The following is a 15,843-nucleotide window of genomic DNA, read 5'->3' on the forward strand; positions in this document are numbered from 1 at the left end:
CCGTCTCGCGTGAGTTGCTGACTGGCTTTGTAATCTTCAAACAGTAAACGCATTTGGTGGGTCCACCGCTTGCCTTGACGAATGGGCCCTCCAGGCCCACTTTAAGGTCGGGCAGGCGGAGGCGGGCAGGGTCCTGGGATTTGGAGTGGTAGCCACAGAGCTAGGAGAAGGCGGAGGTACTAGTTTGATTTCCTCCAGGGCTCACTTCGTTTTCCGGGCTGGATGTTGTGATTTTCGTGGCCGACACTGGAAATCAGCGCTGATGAGGCGCCTTGAGAGCGCTGGGTGCCTACGGACTCTGAAGGCTGTGGTGTGCATTGCAAACGTTCCTCACCATTAAATGTAGGAAATGTCTTCTACAAACACTAGCACTCACTGCCCTCCCGCCCCAGAAGCAGTTCGTTACTGCCGTGGTGATCTGCCACTTTGAGCACGTTTTCAAGTGGCTACTTAGCCTAGAAAGTAGGAGTCCAGAGTCCCAGCTACATAGGTGAGGACCGGAGAGGGGATGTTCCATCCAGGCGAAAGAGGTAAGCAGCAATGTGTGTTCTAGAAGCTGCAAGCCACTTAATATTTTAAGAGGAGGAAAATGAAGCCCGAGTTAGGAAGCCAGGTGCTGGAGGACTTTCCAGTTGAGAGAAGATTGTCCTTAGAGGAAGGAACAGGTAGCGACCAAAGGTAAGAGAGGAATCAACCTCAGTATTGGCAGGTGAAATCACTGGAGTAGACTTATTTAGAGTCTTCAAACTCAAGAATATAAACCTCTAGAAGGAGAGGCCAGGAGAGTTTTCAGAACATCAGTGTGTACATCCTAATTTTTACAGAGTCGCCCGAGAACACACTTTTCTCCCACTTTACAAAAAAAAAAAAGGCATACCTCTCTCCAATCGTGAATCAAATCTTACTATGGTGTCTTGCCCAAGGGTGTACAAACCTATGGGACACCAGACACAAGAACAATTGGAAATATGTAAGTATTTGGATTTCCCAATTGGTTCCCAATTATTTGTTTTCAACAAAATTGAAGGGGATCCTAATTGAGTTACCAGTTGATAGATTATTTTAAAAACTGGTTATTATTATTTGTTAAATGTTTATATATTTAGTTTTGAGAGAGAGAGCACAAGCGGGGGAGGGACAGAGAAAGAGAGGGAGACACAGAATCTGAAGGAGGCTACAGGCTCCGAGCTGACAGTCCATCGCAGGTCTTGAACCCATGAACCGGGAGATCATGACCTGAGCCCAAGTCGGATGCTCAACTGGCTGAGCTACCCGGGTGCCCGGAAAACTTGATAGATTATTCTAAAATTTTAAATAATTATTTTAAAAGTGGTGGGTGAAATTTTAAGAAGAAACAGAATACTTTGCACAGACTCAAAGTATCTCCTCCAAAATATTTACTCTAGTTTTAAATGTTTTAACATACAGCTACAAAATCTTTGATACTGCTTCCTCCGAGGTAGAGCTTGAATCCCACCTCTTATTGAGTGTGTGGGCTGGATTTAGATACTTGTTTCTGAACAATAGAATATGGAAAAGGAAAATGGTAAGTTTTACAGTAGAGAAACTGGCAGATACCACCTTAACCAAGTGGTCAAGGTTAACACCACCAGTAATAAATCAGGTTGATATCATTTGCCCCTTTGATAGGATGCAATGAGAAGGACTTCATCTCTGTGGAATTCTTCCCCCAAATCTATAACCCCAGTCTAATCAAGAGAAAAGAGCCAAATCCAAGTTGAGACATTCTAGAAAATATCTAACCAGTACACCTCAAAACTTTTCACATCATGAAAGACATGAGAAACTCTGGAGGAGACGAGGAGATGACAACTAAATGCAACGTATCCTGGATTGAATCTTGGAAGAGGAAAGGGACATTAGAGGGAAAAAATGGTGAAATCAATAATGTCTGTAGTTCATAGTATTACAGCAATGTTAATTTCTTAGTTCTGATCAATGTACCATGCTTCAAGATGTCAACATTAGGGGAAGAGCTGGGTTAAGGCTATGTGGGGGAACTCTTTGCACTATCTTTGTGACGCTTCTGTAAATCTAAAAGTAATTGAAAGTCTAAATTAAAAAACTGGTGGTAGATCACAATGTGATTTGGCATAGAACTTCGAAGGAGTTCAAATAATTGAGTTCTGGGGCGCCTGAGTGGCTTAGGCAGTTGAGCGTCTGACTCTTGATTTTGGCTTAGGTCATGGTCCCAGGGTTGTGGGATCGAGCGCCTCCTTACTGAGCATGGAGACTGCTTAGGATTCTCTCTCTCCCTCTCTCTTCCCCTCCTCTGCTTGTGTGTGTGTGTGTGCACATGCATGCTCCTTCTCTCTCTCTCTCAAAATAAACATTAAAAAGTTGCACAGTCCACAGACTGAGCCAGCTGGCACCCCAGAAATTTTTTTTTTAGTTTTATTTAACAGTGCTGATGTTTGCAATCTGTCTGAAACCCCCTGTGGGTAATTAAATTTACAATGATAAATTCATTCATGCAAACAAAATTTTGAAGACCACTAATTTAGAACAGTGTCTTTCAAATGTTTGGCCACAACTCCCGTAAGAAACACATTTTGCAATGTGACCTAGTATACACGTTATATTAGTTACAATTAGGAGATTTATGAAACAATCTGCATTTGTATTATGTCTTTTTTTTTTTTTTTTTTTTTTTTAATGCCAGTAGTGACACTCTAAATTGATTGGACAACCTCTGATACAGAATTGTTTTCAAAGACCTGTGATCTGGGGGTTGTGTTCTGGGCAGCAACTTCATTTTATTTTATTAAAAAAATTTTTTTTTAATTTTTATTTCTTTTTGACAGAGAGACAGCGTAAGCAGGGGAGGGCCAGAGAGATGGAGACACAGAATCCGTAGCAGGCCCTAGGCTCTGAGCTGTAGCACAGAGCCCGACGCGGGGCTCGAACTCACAAGCCATGAGATCATGACCTGAGCTGAGGTCAGACGCTTAACCAACTGAGCCACCCAGGCGCCCCTTAAAAAAAATTTTTTTTTTTTTTAAATTTTAGAGAGAGCATGAGCAGGGGAGAGGCAGATGGAGAGAGAGAATCTTAAACAGGCTCCCTGCTCAGCAGAGAGCCTGATGGAGGGCTCGATCTCATGACCTGAGCCGAAATCAAGAGTTGGATGCTCAATCAACTGAGCCACCCAGGCACGCCATCAGCTACATTTTAAATGAAGGCCATGAATGATTCATTTTAAATGAAAGTGATGAGTGATTCCAGTTTCTTGGAATCATTTAGCAGAACCCACATTATAGTGGATTGAAAAGGGAGTGGAAGGATAGAAGCAGAAATAGCTGTGTAGACAGATCTTTCCAGTTTTTTGAGGCTCACTCTTTTTCTTCTTTCTTCCTTCCTTCCTTCCTTCCTTCCTTCCTTCCTTCCTTCCTCCCTCCCTCCCTCCCTCCCTCCTTCTTCCTTCCTTCCTTCCTTCCTTCCTTCCTTCCTTCCTTCCTTCCTTTCTTTCTTTCTTTCTTTCTTTCTTTCTTTCTTTCTTTCTTTCTTTCTCTTTCTCGTTTATTTTGAGAGAGAGTTGGAGAGGGACAGAAAGAGAGGGAGAATCCCAAGCAGCCTCCAAGCTATCAGTCAGTACAGAGTCCAACACGGGGCTTGATCTCATGACCTTGAGATCATGACCTGAGCCGAGATCAAGAGTCAGTCAGGAGCTTAACTGACAGCCACCCAGACATCCGGAGGCATTTTATTTCTGCAAAGAAAAAACTGAGTCAATGTGGCAAAATGTTGACATTTGTTAAATCCTTGTTTGTTACCTGGTTCTTTGCTCTGTTTTCAGTGTGTTTGAAATAGTTCCTAAACAAAGGTTTGGTTCTGAAGGAGCAATTAGATGATAGCTGGAGGGGAATGCAGGGTTGGGAGAGAGGCTCATGACACTTATTCATCAGTATGGAGCCAGAGGTTGAAAATGCAGGAGAGGTGGTAGTTGATGAACAGCTTTCTAAAGAAACTGGGTCAGGGCACCTGGGTGGCTCAGCTGGTTAAGCATCTGACTCCTGATTTTGGCTGAGGTCATTATCTCACAGTCTGTGAGTTTGAGCCCTGCGTTGGGCTCTGTGCTGACAGTATGGAGCCTGCTTGGGATTCTCTGTCTCCCTCTCTCAGCCCCTCGCCCCATGCATGCGCACTCACTGTCTCTCAAAATAAATAAACTTAAAAAAATTATTATTTTTTAACGTTTATTTACTTTTGAGACAGAGACAGAGCATGAACAGGGGAGGGGCAGAGAGAGAGGGAGACACAGAATCTGAAACAGGCTCCAGGCTCTAAGCGGTCAGCACAGAGCCTGATGCAGGGCTCGAACTCACGGACCGTGAGATCATGACCTGAGCCGAAGTCGGATGCTTAACCGACCGAGCCACCCAGGCGCCCCATATTATTTTAATGAACCGGGTCAAGGAGCTGAGTCAACTGGCAGACATGAAGTTCGGCTTGATGACAAAGAGAGAATCCATTCATCTGAAACAGGAAGAAATCGGGAGGATGGAATAAGGACGTGGTTTGTAATTAGGAACAGGAGACTATGAGAAAATATTGGTGGCTGATAGTGAGGGCTTCACTGAGCTCTGAGCCTGCATATTGATAGTGCCTACAATTTATATCTTCCAGTTCCTGCAACACCACAATGCTATATAACAGCGAAGATGATTTGAAACAATCATCTGAGTTTTCAGTTTTGCCAGGCAGGTAAAAGTAAGGGCCAGGATAAAAGGCAGCCAAAGATGATAGCAAGAAAGCAGTTCAGGTGATTAACCATGGCATCTGAGGAAGCAGAAAGAGAAGGAAACGGGGGAATTCAGTGTCCAGAAGTCTGGATGAAAAGGCAGGAACTAGAATGGGGAGAGGTCAAAGTAAGAATATTTGAGTTCAGGATTTTCGGAGAATTCCACAGCCAGCTCACCTGTGGGTAGAAGTGGGTGAGGCTAAGATGGAACCAGACCTAATTTCTAGAATTGGAAAGCAAGGCATCGCATACACTGGACAGCTGCTCAAGATGAAGGTTAATAAAATCATTCATAGCACCAGTTTACAAGTTTAGGCTGGATAAAAACAGGAGAAACACATTTTGGGAAGGTTTCCCTGTCAGCAGCGGGGGAACTCACTCAGCTTGTCAGAAAGCCGACTATCCAGCTGGAGTGTCGCTTATTCTCCTGGCCCTGGTGAAAATATGGAGCGCATTCTCTCATCCTCAAATACAGTATTCAGAATGTTCACAATTGTTATTCTTGAGCAGTGGGTTTATAAAGACTGCCTCTTACTCTCTTCTCTGTATTTTCCAAGTGTTTGACAGTGTGCCAAGAGTTGCTCAGAAGTAAATAGTCTTCAAAAAGAAAACTTGTCTCCTTCCACACTTTTCTCCACTAGGTCTCAGATTTGTCCCTTCTCCAACCTGTTTGTCCCTCCAACCTATTGTGGTTTTGTTTTGTTTTGTTTTGTTTTGTTTGAGAGAGAGAGAGAGCAAGCAGGGGAGAGGCAAAGAGAATCCCAAGCCAGCTCTGCACTGTCAGTGCAGAGCCCCATGCAATGCAGGGCTCGAACTCCTTGAGCCAAAGTCAAGAGTCTGACACTTAACCAACTGAACCAGTCAGGTGCCCCCAGCCATTTTTTTTTTCACCTCGCTAGGATTACCACACCTGAGTCTTCCTGATTCAGGCTTTCCTACTCCAATTCAGCCTGGCCAATCATCTGATACCTCTGCAGCACTTCATCTTCCTTTAGGGAACTACTTACTGCCTTTCAGAGAAAACTTAGAGTCCAAGAGTGCCCAGCAAATGACCCCAATTCCTGTGGGAACCCACCATTCTCAGCATACTCCACCCCATCTTCCAATCTTTAGGTTTGGTCCTGCTTCCCTCCATCCCGATTGCCCCTGGCCCCCCATTGCCCCTGGCCCCCCGTGTCCATTACATCAAGACACATGCCTAAGTTACTTCCCCTGGAAACCTTGCTTCCCGCAGTCTTTATGTGAGTGTATGTGATTCACTAGACCTCAGTTGCAAATTAGAACATTTTTATTGTAGACCCAGTGTTCATAATCCTGTTTGGCTCATCTGTACGGGGACCAACACGGCATCATTTCGTTTGTAACACACCATGATGTCTTATGAATAATTGACTTTAAAATGTTTAAAAGCAGTCAGCACCCCACTCTGCATTCAGTTCACTTTCATTTCCTTTTTCTTTTCTTAAAGATTTTATTTTTTTAAGTTTATTTATTTTGAGAGAGAAGGAGCACAAGTGGGGGAGGGGCAGAGAGAACGGGAGAGAGAGAATCCCAAGCAGGACTGTCAGCGCAGAGCCTGACATTGGGCTCAGAGCCTCACACGAACTGTGAGATCATGACCTGAGCTGAAAGTAAGAGATGCTTAACCGACTGAGCTACCCGGGCGCCCCTAAAGATTTTAAAGTAGTCTCTGCACCCAACCTGGGGCTCAAACCCACAATCCCAAGATCAAGAGTCACATGCTCCAGTGACTGAGCCAGCCAGGCACCCCATTGTCTCTCATTTCTTTGCTTGAGCTGTTCTCTCCAGTTCGAGTGGCAAATGTTAAAAATCAAGTTTCAAAAGAGTATTGTTTCATCCCATAGGGTTTTAATATTTTGGATGAAGTTAATAGCGCGCCTGGCTGGCTCAGGTGGTAGTGCATGCGACTCTTGATCTCAGCGTTATAAGTTTGAGTCTTGCGTTGGGTGTGGAGTTTACTTAAAAATAAATCTTTAAAAAAAAATTAAGCAGCGCCCCCCCGGGTGGCTCAGTTGGTTATGTTTCTGGCTCTTGATTTCTTCGGCTCAGGTCATGATCTCACAGTTGGTGAGTTCTACCCCCACCTAGGGGCTCTGCGCTGACAGTGCAGAGCCTGCTTGGGATTCTTTGTCTTCCTGTCTGCCCCTCCCCTGCTCTCATGCGTGCCCTCTCTGTCTCCAAAATAAATAAGTAAACATTTTTTTTTTTTTAAAGAAGCAATTATTTTGACTAATGGATCTTCTGGATTTGAGAATAAAAGAGTGTAAAGAAAAAACAGTATTGGGGTGCTCTCTCAGTCAGTAGAGGAAGCAATTCTTGGAGTTTTGAGTTGGAGCCCCACGTTGGATATAGAGATTACTTAAATAAATAAACTTCAAAAGAGAAAAAACAGTATTATGTTGTGATTCTACTTTTGTATATTTTTAGTATACACAAAGAAATCTGGAGTTACAGCTTATATCAGTGGTTATGTCTGAGGGAATGGAGGTGATTACAAAGACTTTCTGTAATGTACTTCTGTAGTATCTTAGATTTTTCTGTGAACTAGATTTGTAATCTGAAAAAGGTGGACACATGTTCAAGAACTGTACACACAGGTAAACTAAACCACACAAAGTAATTTCCCCAGGATAAGTGTTGAAGTGAACCAACCTACTTCTATCATCTTTCAAGCAGAAAAAACGATGCTCCCTCTCCTTAAGGAACGGATCATTTTCTTCTCATTTAAAGACAAAACGAGGGGCGCCTGGGTGGCTCAGTCGGTTAAGCATCCGACTTCAGCTCAGGTCACGATCTTGCGGTCCGTGAGTTCGAGCCCCGCATCGGGCTCTGGGCTGATGGCTCAGAGCCTGAGCCTCCTTCCGATTCTGTGTCTCCCTCTCTCTCTGCCCCTCCCCCATTCATGCTCTGTCTCTCTCTGTCTCAAAAATAAATAAAAACATTTAAAAAATTAAAAAAAAATAAATAAAGACAAAACGAAGACATGGGATGAGCTGGCTTCTAATTGTTTTGAATTACTCCTCGCTCCTGAAATGCACCCAAGCTGTGTCCATTTTGTCTGTCACCAAGCAGCCCCACTAACTTCTTGCATGAGTGTTTTCTTGCTGTTTTCTCAGAGATGAATGAAGCTTTCCAGAAAGTTCTACAACTTAAAAACCCAGTTCCAGACTTTCCTCCTCCCAAGAGTCTGCTTTAGCAAAATAAATGTGTTAGGCAGTACTTCGCACATGCTGAAAGTCTGATGGGGGGGGAGGGAGGGGAGGTGGGGACTGAGATTCTTGCATTTCTAACAAGCTCCCAGGCGGGTGGCAAGAATGCTGGCCTGAGGATCATAAGTATTTCTGACCCTATTTCACCTCCCGACTAACTTCTCTAACATGATCCCTTTCAACAGGGCTTTGTATACAGCTGGTAATAACTAACTATGCTTAGCTATTAGCTAACATAGAGTAATTCCACATAGTAATGAATTTCCCATCTACCCCGTCTCCCTTCCCACATAGTGCTTAACCCTGGCTATACTTTAAAATCACCTGAGGAACTTTACCAAAAAAAAGGCAAGGACCCTTGGCCAATACAATTTGACCTTGTGAACGGGGGATCCAGGCATTGATAGCTTTATTAATTTTTCAAAATTTTCTTAAAGTTTATTTATTTATTTTGAGAGAGACACAGAGAGAGAGAGAGAGAGAGAGAGAGAGAGAGAGAGAGCACAAGCAGGGTAGAGGCAGAGAGAAGGAGAGACAGAATCCCAACCAGACTCCGCGTCATCAGTGCAGAGCCTGATGGGCTCAGAACTCAGAAACTGTGAGATCATTACCTGAGTGGAGATCAAGAGTCTGGATGCTTGGCCGACTGTGCCACCCAGGCACCCCTAGGCATTGATAGCTTTAAAGAAGCTTCCTGTGTGGTTCTAAGATGCAACAAGCGTTGCTCTGTGCTTGTCACTGAAGGGGAGATAGGGCAAGGTGAAAGAGAAATAGTCTGTCATCTCCGTTCCTTACAGGTACAGAAAGAACTCAGAACTAAGATACTTGGGATACATACTTCTACCCCCATGTAGATTACCTACGAGATGAGAAAGGGACGCACCATGACTGTGGGGTAAGTCTAGACAGACCAGGACTGAGCCTTGCAGAGATTTGGGTGCCCTGGTGCAGCGCACGCAAGACGGGATGACTCCCATATCCTCTAACCTGGCCCAGAAATAGCAGAAGGGGCTGCTGGAGCTGCAGGGCCAAGGCTTCAATGCCCCACGTGGGGCCATAACTGAACATCCGATGGGGTGGCTGAGGAAGCCATTGGACGCCTTGGGGGTTAGGCTTGGGTATACCACGCTCAACAGAACAAGTTCAGGAGAACTTTGTTGGATTATAAAAAGACATGTAAAAAGAATGTAAATTATGTTGAATTAAAAAAAGATAGCCCTATTCCTTGCCAACGAGTTGCAGACCAAGATTCACATCTGTTACACTAGTAAAGATTAAAGTGTGAGCCCTTCAGAAGCACTGTATTTGTACTTTATATAGAGTTCTTGACTAGCAGAGGGCCTTCGGTACCCAAGGGAGAGAACCTGTGGGAAGCAAGCATCCCAGACCAGCCTTTGCCAAAAGTTTCCAGGCCCTTTCCCAAAAAAGAACAGTGGGTCGGATGTCCAGGACTCTGCTCTCTGCTCCCCCTTCCCCTGCCCATACCTCCATGTTTTTATCATCTGTAAAGCAAAACAACAACAACAACAAAATGTTATGTTTGTTGTAACTATCAAAAAGATGACGATAACTACTGCGGTGGTTTGTCTCAATGGAGCATTTATTTAGTCTGCCTGAGTTCTTGGTCCTTAATCTCTAGTGTATATAAACTGAGTTAACTAAACACTCCTGATTCCTCCCAGTAACCACATATCTGAGTCCTGAAAGCAGTGAAAGGGTTTTATCCTTCCTTTTTAAAGAAAAAACGAAGCTCCATGTGGGTGGGGATTTTTGTGTTTTGCTCACTGATGTATCCCAGACACCTAGATCAGTGTCCAGCACACAGGAGGCACTCAGGAAATATTTGTTGAATGAATCAAACTGCATCACTCTCCTGTGAAGGCTTGTCCCACTATAAGGCCAAAGATGCCACCAGTCCCACTGAGGAAAGTGGCCCAGAGGCTTCAGCAAGGGGGTCCTCTGGAGTCTGAGGAGGACCTACCCAAGGACGTAAGGGCACCTGCTGGCTGATTCTCCGCTCTGGCTCTTGTAGTGGATGCAAGCTTGCTGTGATAATTTGGACTAATAGAGCTGACGTCCTCAGATTATGTAGCTCAGTGGTTCTCACAGTGGACTAGCAGCATCAGAATCATCTGGGAATGTACTAGCAATGCAAATTCTCAGGCTCCACCCCAGACCTCCTGAATTAGAAATTCTGGGGGTCCAGCCTAGCAAGGTGTCTTAACAAGCTCCCCAAGTCGTTCTAATGCCCTCTGAAGTTTGAGCATCACTGATGTAGCAGGATGAGGGGCAAGAGGATGAGCTGGAGAGGGGACAAGGATTAGAAGTTCGGGGCCCATTTTGAGTCTTAGTGTGGGGTCTGCATCCAAGCAAAAAGATGCTTCCTGCCTTCCTGCGGTTCCTCAGGGAGCTGGTGATGAATACTGTTTAGAACACATGGGGTAGGCATGAGTTTCTCTGGTGAGAGTCCCTGTGGAATACTTGAGCCCAAAAATGTGGGCAGGGAAAGAGTGAGGTTACAGTTTTCCCTTGCTCTAGACATAGTTCTGACCAGGACGTGGTGGATGGTTGTTCTGTTGGAATCGTAGGGGATGAGGTGTAGTCAGGAGCGCAGAACATAAATGAAGCTGTATGGTACAAGAAACCCAACTATCTGGGAAAGGTCAAGAAGACAGCAATTATCAGAGAATTGAAGTAGGGGAAATCAGAGAGTGGGTTTATTTCATTCAGGAGTCCATGAAGACTCCTGGGGAGACAATGTTACTACCTCCTTTCTTTCCCTTCCTTGGCAAAAGAAAGCTTCTGACTGAACTGTAAATTTTAATGCAGCTACTCATTCAGGGATTTAAGTTTTCATGATGCAGGCCTAAGAGCCAGGGCCCTCTGCTACCCATCCCTCACTGGATCCAAATACCCACTGGTCACATATACTTTGTGTGGCATCTATGTGAATGTTATACATAGCAGGCCAACTGTCTTGATGGGTCAGGATCAATAGCTCTCCTTGGGTTGATAATGTCTTCCTGTTTGCAATGGCTTATCTTCAACCCTGGAGGAACATGAAGGAAGCTGTCAAGTCTGAGATGAAGAAGAAAGAATTGAGAGTCTCCAGGAGGGAAAGAGGAATCAGTGGTAAAAGGTTTGTTCCATTTGAAGGTGCCAAATCTTGTCAAAGGAGGGACTATCCACTGATGATGGAGTGGCATTTCCAATTATATCTTGACTACAGCAGAAAAATGGTGGTGCCATCTTCTTCCTTTGTGGTTTGAGATCTTCTAAACCCAGGGCTGAATAGGTGGAGGTAATGAACCACAGCCTCTGGGCCCCTTGCACTACAGAAAGCTGATCTGGTTCAGATACCATCTATGGAGGAAAGGAGAGAGGAAGTCATGCCTACTTTCCCTCCAAATCAGTACCACTAGCATCATTTGTCAGTGAATTAAGTGGCAAAGTTCATCAGGCTTACAGAGTAGAGTTCAATGCCACTATGTAGGACATCAGAACTGTCTAGTACGTTGTAAAATGTCCCTAGTCTAAGTTAAGAGGCTCAGCTCGGGGGCCAGGAAACACAGTTGTGGATGGGCTTCTTGGTGGTTCTTGAATGGCTCAGAACTGGGAAGTCCCAAGAGCTGAGGGATTACCCGAGGGACAACTACATTTATTATTATTATTTTTCAATGTTTAGTTTTTACAGAGAGAGAGACAGACACAGAATCCATAGCAGGCTCCAGGCCCTGATCTGTCAGCGCAGAACCCAATGCAGCCCTCAAACTCACGAACTGTGAGATCATGACCTGAGCTGAAGTCAAACAACGGACTGAGCCACCCAGGTGCCCCAGGACAATGACATTTATATCCATGATTCCACTGCAAATCTGAACCTATCCTGATAGAGCCTAAGGAAAGAGTTCTTAATAGTTCAGAGTCCTGTCTGTCCTATGGGAAGGAAGTCTTGTTCCTCCCATGTCAGGGTAGAGTGACTAGAAAAAGGTTTAAATGCAACCCAATGGCAAAAGCTCAAGTCGAGAAGCCGTGCAAACTTTGTTCCTAGCTGGATAGAGCTGACTGATGAGTGGTGAACTGAGGTCAGAAGGTAGCACATCTGCCTGCATGGCTGTGTTTGACTGGAGAGGGGAGGCAGGGTTGTAACTAGCTTGTCCCAAACCAGATCTGAGCAGTGCAGAAGTGTTCTACGCTGTCCCTGGTTCTGCCCGCCCCCCCCCCCCCCCCCCCAGCAACTCTGGTTAGGCTGTCTGGAACTTTTCCTTCAGTATTCATCTCAGACAGCATGAAGCCAGGGGCATAATCTTGAGATAATGTGAAGCAGTATGCTGAGGTGTACAATCCTTGTGGCACCCCTCACTGAATGGTACAGAAGCACCGAGACTAGACTTCCTTCCTTGTTTTAACGAACTCTTCCAGCAGGAGGCAGCACTAACTTGAGTATTGTGGCTGGAAACTAAACACACACACACACAAAACTTTTCATAAAGAACCTAAGAATAAGGAACAAATGACAGCTCAAAGGTCTTCCTTTATTTTTACTTTTTAACATTTTAAAAAATGTTTTTATTATTTATTTTTTGAGAGAGAGCGAGCGAGCAAGCAAGCAGGGGAGGGCCAGAGAGAGAGGGAGACACAGAATCCGAAGCAGGTTCCAGGTTCTGAGCTGTCAGTGCAGAGCCTGATGTGGGGCTCGAAGTCCAGAACTGTGAAATCGTGACTTGAGCCGAAGTCAGTACTCAACCAACTGAGCCACCCAGGTGCTCCCAAAGGTCTTCCGTTAAAAACCAGCTTCCTGTGCTATGGCCTCTTAACAGCTGGAGGAAGGAGGGATTTGCTTCTATTTTGGCCATGGGGTCCCTTCCCTCCCTGCAGGGCACATTCAAGTCATATTCTTTGGAATGTGTACATTCAAGAAAACCTAATCTTCAGGGGTTGTGCTTTCCCCCAATCAATCTACAGTTTCCTCTACTCCTCATATTCATTTAACCTGTTGCAGATGAGGAGGGAGGTTTGTTCTAGTTATTTCCAGAAAATAAGGTATCGACTGCCTGTCACTGGGATGTTGGCTCTTCCATGCAGGAATACTTGTCCCACAGCACATGGCACCTGTCCTCTGCTTAGAAGGGCAGGGAGGGTTGGCTCTGCTAAATTCTGAACCTCATTTTGAGGGGGCCAGGTTTGTGATTTCAGCAACAAAAGCTGAATATACAAGATAAGAATCATGCGCAGGCTCAATCCCTAAATGTGTTACCTCCACTAGGTCAGCTCCTGGAAGGCAGTGCTTTGTTGTGCCACTGCTGTCTCTAGTGCCTGAAAGTGCCTGCATGCAGGCACACAGTAGGCACTCAATAAATAGCCCTTCTGGGGTGCCTGGGTGGCTCAGTCAGTTAAGAGTCTGACTTCAGCACAGGTTATGATCTCGCTGTCCGTGGGTTCGAGCCCTGCATTGGGCTCTGTGCTGACAGCTCAGAGCCTGGAGCTTGCTTCAGATTCTGTGTGTGTCTCTCTCTCTGCCCTTCCCCTGCTCATGCTGTCTCTCTCTCTCTCTCTCAAAAATAAACATTAAAAAAAATAGCCCCTGCATAAATGACAAAATGTACCAACCTTCTTTCACTCACTACTTTTCACCCCCACCCCCACCTCCCTAATTCTCAGCAACCCACCGAACATCTGAATGACTTCTTTGCTCTAGTTACCTTCACCTGATTCGCCTTAACACCTGTCACTGCCTTATTCGAATACCTCCATCCAACATCCTAGTTGTCTATGGCTCAGAATCTAAATAATGCAGACCTCCCTTCCGTCCAGTGTGGTACGAAGAGCATGGGCTGTGGACCTGGACAGACAGAAGCTGGAACCCCAATTCTGCCATGCATTCACCACGGACATAAATAAAATGGGAATAAGAACATCCACCTTCTAAGTTATTGGGGCCATAAGATTGTAGTAAAGCTCCAGACATACAAAAGGCACTCAATCAATGGCTTTTTACCCCAATAACCTAATCTTACGCTATCTAAATTTAGCTCGTGCTACCCCACACACCTGAGCCTCACATAGTCTTCCTATACACACCGTATGTATCCAGTCCAGACACCACCCCTGCAGCCTACCTATCCATCATACTCCGACTGCTCCTGCCCGGCTCTCATTCCACCTTCTTGCACTTCATCATGCCTCCTTGGATTTTTTCCTCACGTGGTAGTCTTGAAATATTGCTTGGAAGGTCTAGCACCATGCTGAGTATAGATAAGGGGCTTAGCAAAGGCTTGTTAAGTCAGAATGCAGTTGGATTTTAGCTGGAAAAGACCACATGTAGGTCTATTAATTAATGAACCCTGCCCCTCCTGAAATACCATGGGATTCCTTGGTTGGCTATGTGTCTTTGGGCCGCTCCTTGCGTCATTTCCACAGTGAATGTCTCACAAAAGGATGCTAGTAGAAAGACAGCCTCCATCAGGACCTCATCTAGCTTCTTGGGAATTGGAGGGATGCCCACAGCTGTGCCAACAGCATCACGGAGGCCGGAAAAATCACTGGCAGTCGAGGTCCCTACTCCGCTCGTGTTCCCTGGGAACATTCCCCAAGGTTCCGGTTTTAGCCTTCTCACTGTTTATTCTGTGCAACTCCTGACCCAGCATTCCCTTCTGACCACTCTTCTGGGTCACCCAGACCAGAAACCTCCAGGACACGTCTTTCCGCCTTCCACCGCACCAAGTGCCTTCAAGCCTCCTTTCCCAGTATAGCCCTATTGCTGTCTCCACTGCCCCTGACCTGGCCTCTTCATTTGTGTATGGAAAACCCAACAGCTTTGACACTCCTCCAGCTAAACTGCTCTTGGCCCCTGTACCTCAGGCCATTCATGACCCAGGGAAGGTCCTTCCTAGGATCAAGTCCTACCCTCCTCCTCTCTGAAGACTTCTCAGATTCCCTTAACTCATGGCATCTGCATAACCACCACACTGGACAAACACAGAAGTATTGTTTTATGATGTTTCTAGGTGTACTTTTCCTATTCATAGCAACTCTCGTCTCCAGACCGGGTCGATACCTTGGAAACATATACTACAGCTTGAAACACTTCTTTGTATTCCCTGCTTCACAGCATGTGGTGTCTGTCCTAACAGTTGTCACTGGGGTCCCAACTGCCAGAAACAGTGCTGTTGGTGATGTCAGTGGGTGGGCAGGCCAAACTGATGGTTTCCTAGGGTATCTCTACAAAGGCTTTACGACTCACTACACTGGGATGTTCAATTGGGCCTGGGGAGCCTTATCTCCCAAAGATTTTAACTTCCTCAAGGGCAGGGACTGACCTAGATCTTGGCCACTCCATAGCATCCAGCTAAAATGATGTTCAAGAAACACCTGGGTTTCCTGAAGGATGCTTTCGTTCAGTGGGAAAGGCGTACAACTTATGATTTCCTTATTGTCAGAGAAGCCTCTTTTTTACACTTTCTTGGACCATAAGATGTAGGACCAAGGGGACTAGATCTACCATGTAGACTTGTGGGCAAGACCTCAGGTTGGATGTCAGGAGGGGAGAGTAAGATGTTTTTACTGGAAAGCTAAGGGATGGGGAAGGCTGACTGGTCTCCATGCTGAACCTAGTTAGAGCTTCCGTTGTCTTTGCTCTGATGGCTTCTCCAGTCTCACTTTCCATCTATAAGAAAAGGGTATCCTGTGTGCCTGGAGCCAACATGCCGCTACGGCTGGGCCCTTCCACACACCCTCACCAGGCACACCGATTCCAGCTGCCTTCACAGTCCTTGTGGGGGGAGGGGACTCCAACTTGGCTGTAGAAATGGCCAGGCAAAGGACTTGACCACTAAGGCCTGCTGCTCCCAA

This window comes from Acinonyx jubatus, chromosome B1, assembly GCF_027475565.1.
Source record: "Acinonyx jubatus isolate Ajub_Pintada_27869175 chromosome B1, VMU_Ajub_asm_v1.0, whole genome shotgun sequence".
NCBI lineage: Eukaryota > Metazoa > Chordata > Mammalia > Carnivora > Felidae > Acinonyx > Acinonyx jubatus.